This window comes from Oryctolagus cuniculus, chromosome 10 (assembly GCF_964237555.1).
Source record: "Oryctolagus cuniculus chromosome 10, mOryCun1.1, whole genome shotgun sequence".
NCBI classification, from domain to species: Eukaryota; Metazoa; Chordata; class Mammalia; order Lagomorpha; family Leporidae; genus Oryctolagus; species Oryctolagus cuniculus.
This window is the reverse complement of record NC_091441.1, coordinates 65818405-65824213: the sequence shown is the minus strand read 5'-3', so window position 1 is coordinate 65824213 and position 5809 is coordinate 65818405.

Genomic DNA, 5809 nt, shown 5'->3' with positions numbered 1-5809 from the left:
TTAAATTCAGGCTTAGGAGAATGGTTTGAGAGAAGTAAAGGCAGACACAGATTCTTGGAGACTTGGGGGAAGCAAAGACCCTGCAGGTATGAGGGCTCTCCCTTGGGATTTCTCAACCTCCAAGAAGCAACACAGTGTTTGCACGGGTGTCCCTTTGGGCTGCATCAGGAAGTAAATAGTGGACACAGGGCCTGCACTGTGGTGCAGTGGATTAACGCCCTGACCTGAAGTGCCGGCATCCCATATGGGCACCGGTTTGAGTCTTGGCTGCTCCACTTCTGATCCAGCTCTCTGCTATGGCCTGGGAAAGCAGTAGAAGATGGCCCAAGTCCCTGGGCCCCTGCACCCACATGGGAGACCCGGAAGAAGCTCCTGGCTCCTGGCTTCAGATTGGCGAAGCTCTGATCGTTGCAGCCATCTGGGGAGTGAACCAGTGGATGGAAGACCTCTCTCTCTGTCTCTACCTCTCTCTGTAACTCTGTCTTTCAAGTGGACAGTTGGCCAAGATGCTCTTCAGTTGTGCTTTGGTGCTATTATTAAGGGGACAATGATGACAAAGAGAGGCAGCCTTGGTTCTCACATAGATGAAGAATTTCCACGCAGACAAGACAGTGAGCAAGTAGGATTTGTTGAAGTCGGAAACCTCCTACCAAAGCAGCCAGGAGGAGAACTCCAAGAGAGGAAGACCCGAGAGAAACTGGTTGAAGTGGAACCTTAAAGCACAATTCAGGGAACAACCAAAGGGCAGGAACAAAACCCAGCAGAAGGCGGCTTAGTCTAGCCTTGCTCAGGATAAAATAAAAACGCCATCAGGATGGGATAGGTAAATTCTTTCTATTCTCATGATAAAACTAGAACCTCAGCAGGGTGGCACCGGCACTTTTGTCTTGCTAAAGGCAGCTTCTGGAGAGAAGTCTGCATCTTTTACTTTTAAAGCGACTCCCTCTTTTCTCAGTCCAACCGAGACCTGACCTAACTACCATCTAACTGTCACAACTATAGAGCTAATAGCCATGACCTTGATCCCTGCCTTCAACACTGCATCTCAGTCTCAGTGCTTTGGGTATCCAGTGTGATTGGATCAAATGTGGGCTTCTGAAAGTGTTTGGGAGGTCCCTGACTGTAATATTAGCAGATACAAAGTCACACGACCAGGCGGCATGAGGCTTCAGAACCAACATCACCTGCTTGGGTGCAAGATTTAAACCTTTTCCTCTCCCTGCCTCCCATGGCAGGTGTCGTACAAGAAGGAGCAGGGAGAGTTGCCACAGGCTCTTCTTTCCTCTGTCTGTGAGCCTCGGATCCACCCTGCATGCCCACCCAAGCTCTCAGAAGCCCTGAGGGGGATCGACAACGCTGAATTTCTGGCCAGTTTGGCCAGCTGCCGTGCTCTGCAGGGGCAGAGAGCACCCAGCCAGGGCTTGTGTCGTCCAGACCCCAGCATGGCCGTGCTGATCCTCCACCCCAGCCAGCACACAGTGGATAAGTCTCAGAGCTGCACCGCCAATTGCTGAGGAATTTCTTGAATAAAGGAAAACTGTGTGTATTTTGCTTAATTGTGTGTGTGTGTGTGTGAAAGTAGAAAAATCAACCTGATTTGTTCCCCACCACCTTTTTTAACTTTTTAAATTAAGGACAGAGACCACACCATCTTAATCGCTATAAGAAACATTGAAAATCTTAAATGAGGGGGGAAATGGAGAAAAAGACACGAATTTCTTTTATTTTTTTTCTCTTGATCCAACCTTTGCTGCTATTTAGACAACTTGTGAGTAATGGTAAACTTGGTTGAAGACTAACTAGAAGCTAACTGGAATCCACAGAATGCCTAATTTTTTTCTAATTTTTAAACATTTTTTATTTATTTATTTTAAAGTCAGAATTACACAGAGAGAGAAGGAGAGGCAGAGACAGAGAGGTCTTCCATCCGCTGGTTCACTCCCCAATTGGCCACAACGGCTGGAGCTGAGCTGATTCAAAGCCAGGAGCCAGGCGCTTTTTCCTGTCTCCCACATGGGTGCAGGGACCCAAGGACTTGGGCCATCTTCCACTGCTTTCCCAGGCCACAGCAGAGAGCTGGATTGGAAGTAGAGCAGCCAGGACTGGCACCTATATGGGATGCCGGCACTGCAGGTGGTGGCTTTACCCACTAAGCCACAGCACCGGCCCTTTTGTTCCTAATTTAAGAAATGCAGCCATTCTTGTGGAATAACAGTGGGAACTCAACAGCAGGTCGCCAACCTATGGATTGGTCTAAGCAGTCTTAGCTCTGTCCCTGTAAGCCAGGAATGACCTCCAAATGCCCTTCTTTAGAACCAGATGGACCTCAGCCTAACTCTCAATGGGCCTCAGTGTCTCTCCACTCCCTCACCCTCAGTCTGGGCAAACTGCAGCCTAGCTAGCTCCGGGCGGCTCGCTCTTCTCCACCATGGGCACAGTGATGACGGTAATAAAATTCTCACCCGAGAATCATTGAGAGAACTAAATGAGATATTGAACGTAAGGCTCTGCAGACTTACAACACACAGCAAATTCCCCACTCATTAGCAGTGAGACCTTTGGGCTTGTCACTCAACCTCACTGGGTTTCAATTCTCTGCAGTTCAGTTCTAATTCTCTTTCCGAACAGCCTCAGACGTGTCATTAGCATATCAAGCACCAGCTCCTGCTATCCCTGTAATCGCACTGTTTATATGGAAATGTCCAAGTCCCAGAATGGTGCTGCTACCTGCTCAGCTAAGCAAACAGTGGCCGGGGCTTGTGGACTCTCCTCATTTCCTTAGCAAACCTTTGCGCCCAGAGGCCGCCAAGGTACACTCCTCACCAGCTTCCTGAGTCGCGCTCTGCCTTCCTGGAAGAACGGTGCGACCGTTTCCATTAGCCCTGAAAGCCATTAGAGTCTTTTTTTTTTTTTTTTTTTTGACAGGCAGAGTGGACAGTGAGAGAGAGACAGAGAGAAAGGTCTTCCTTTGCCATTGGTTCACCCTCCAATGGCTGCCACAGCCGGCGCGCTGCGGCCAGTGTACGGCACTGATCCGAAGGCAGGAGCCAGGTGCTTATCTTGGTCTCCCATGCAGGTGCAGGGCCCAAGCACTTGGGCCATCCTCCACTGCACTCCCTGGCCACAGCAGAGAGCTGGCCTGGAAGAGGGGCAACCGGGACAGAATCCGGCGCCCCGACCGGGACTAGAACCCGGTGTGCCGGCACCGCTAGGCAGAGGATTAGCCTAGTGAGCCGCGGCGCCGGCCTAGAGGCTTCTTAAACTGAAAGGGAAGCTTAACTGGCCCGAAGTCACCACTGAAAATGTGTTTGCCCAACAGAAATCTGTGTCCTCAGCGAGGTCTCGTTGAGTGGGTCTCGGGTCTCCATTTGCCACCCAAGCACCCACACCAGTTCTGGTGAAGGCTCCTTCATCCAGGAAAGCTACTTTGCCAAACGCAGTGGTTTGGATGTGCCCCTTAAGGGCTTCTTTGTTGAGATTTCACTTTTATGGTGAGACATGAAGAGGGTGGAAACTTAATCAACTATGGTGTCCAGAGGTGGGGACTTTAAGCAGTTGATGTGGGAAAAATCAGATTAAGTTCATGAGCTGGAGACCACACCTACCCCACCCCCATGTAATCCTATTATCAACCAGATGACCCCTCCCATGATGCACCTGCCCTTACCTGGGACCTGGGGTAGCAAGATGTAACCACTCCCCTTTCTGAAGCTAATAAAAAGCCTGGTGAAAGGGAGGGGGCCCTCCTCCCTCTCTCTCCGCCTCCTAGATCCAAGGTGAGCAGAGCAGGGTATGAAATTACCCTTTATACCTTTCCTGGCCCACTTTCCCTATGAAGCCCTCAAGTGCCTGTGCTTTCTTCTCACTTTGTAAATAAACCTTACCATGCTGCATGCCATGTTTGTGCCTATACTTGGAATTCTTCTCTAAGTAAAAGGCAAGAGCCTGGGATATTAATCTTGGCCCAACCTAGCCCATAGTGAGTGACTAGGAAAAGATGAGATCATCAGTGTGGAGCCCCCAAGATTGAATCCTGGTGGCCCCGTTGGAAGAGGGGACGGCCAGAGGACACACACAGCAGCTCCCTGTCTCTCACCATACGATGCACTCCCACACCCTGGGACTCTGCCAGCCAGAAGGTCATCACCAGATGTGTGCTCTTGAACCTCCCAAACCATGAGCTAAATAAACCCCTTTTCTTGATAAAGATACCCAGCCCTGAGTATTTCATTACAGTAAGATGAAATGGACTAATACACACAAAGACCACCGACCTGGAGGCCGACCCCCATTCAGGGGCAGCAGAACCGGGCTATGCCATGGGAGGTGGATGCTGCTGCGGTCGGGCAGAGAGGAAAGGGAACCAAGTTTTCCCCGGATGACGGTGGGAGGAGCTACTGAGGGTTTATCCAGAAAGAAAAGCAACCATGTCTGTGTTTTCCAAAGTTGTGTTCGCCCAACCACTAGGGTTCCTTCCCTGCCTCTCATTTTACAGAAGCAATGCCAGCTCTTGCCAGCTGCCAAGTCTAGAGGCCTCCTGTCTGCAGACATGACATTGTCTCCGAGCTTGCCTGTGGGTGATGGGCGTGGCTAACAACTGCAAGCCGCTCCCACACGCGCTGACTTGCTTGGGCCTGTTCCCTGTGAGGAGAGCTCATTTAACCTCCTCATTAACCTCCTGCTGAATGGGCAGCCAGGGCCGGCCAACAGCTTGGGGTTAATGTAGGGCCAAGGGGAGCTGCATTGCTCATACTCCACCCCCCCAAAAAAAGTCCCAATCTACCATGTAAACAGTAGGTGGGCTTTTCTCTGGGTCACTGTCTAATCACCTCTCACTGCGGGTAATTCATTTGTTGGAATGAGGCCACTTGGGGCCAAGAAAAATATTGAAAACTACTGCACATGCGTTCCCTTCATTCCCATACAGCCCAACCCAAGACTGGTCCTTTAAGGTGTCAGCAACTACATGAGCCCAAGTCCTTGGGACACAAGCTCCTGGGTCGAGATGTGTCAGCCTCGCCTGCAGCTCAGATTGCTCAATCCTACCTCCAGAGTTTCCCCCGTAAGTCTGGGCTGGCGTTGCAAGGATGATGGCCCCAGAATTATGTTGTGTCGACTGAGAACCCCAGCTAGACTTGGGTTCTTGGCTTCCCACGTAATACAACCAGCAGGCAGAGATAGAGAATAGAAGAGCAGAGTTGGATTTATTGAAGGAAATATCACTCCATGTGGGTCTCCCACATGGGTGCAGGGGCCCATGTACTTGGGCCATCTTTAGCTGCTTTCCCAGTCACATTAGCAGGGAGCTGAATTAGGAGCAGCCAGGACTGGAACTGGATAGTGCCCACTCAAGACATGAGTGAGGCCAACCTCGTAACGGAGAACAGCCCCACCCAGCTGAGGCTTACTTTTTTGGAGGGGGGAGGTGGTGCTCGGAGCAGGGTTTGGGTAGGGCTGCGGCACACATGATGACCTCCAGGAAGGAGTCCTTGGTATCTGGTGCATGATGGAAACTGAGGCTTAGAATCAGCAGGGAAAGTGATGGGTAGTGCACATGACTTAGCTGTTGGCAGTCTTCAGCTCCTTGTCCTTCATGGATTCCCTGCCTAGCCCCCATCACTGGGATGTGAGAACCTGCATTGTTTAAAAAATATTTATTTATTTATTCAAAAGGCAGAGTTACAGGGAGGCAGAGGCAGAAGCAGAGAGGTGGAGGTTCATCCAAATGGCCACAATGGCCGGAGCTGGGCCAATCTGAAATAAGGAGCCTGGAGCTTCTTCCAGGTCTTCCAAACAGGGGCCCAAGCAC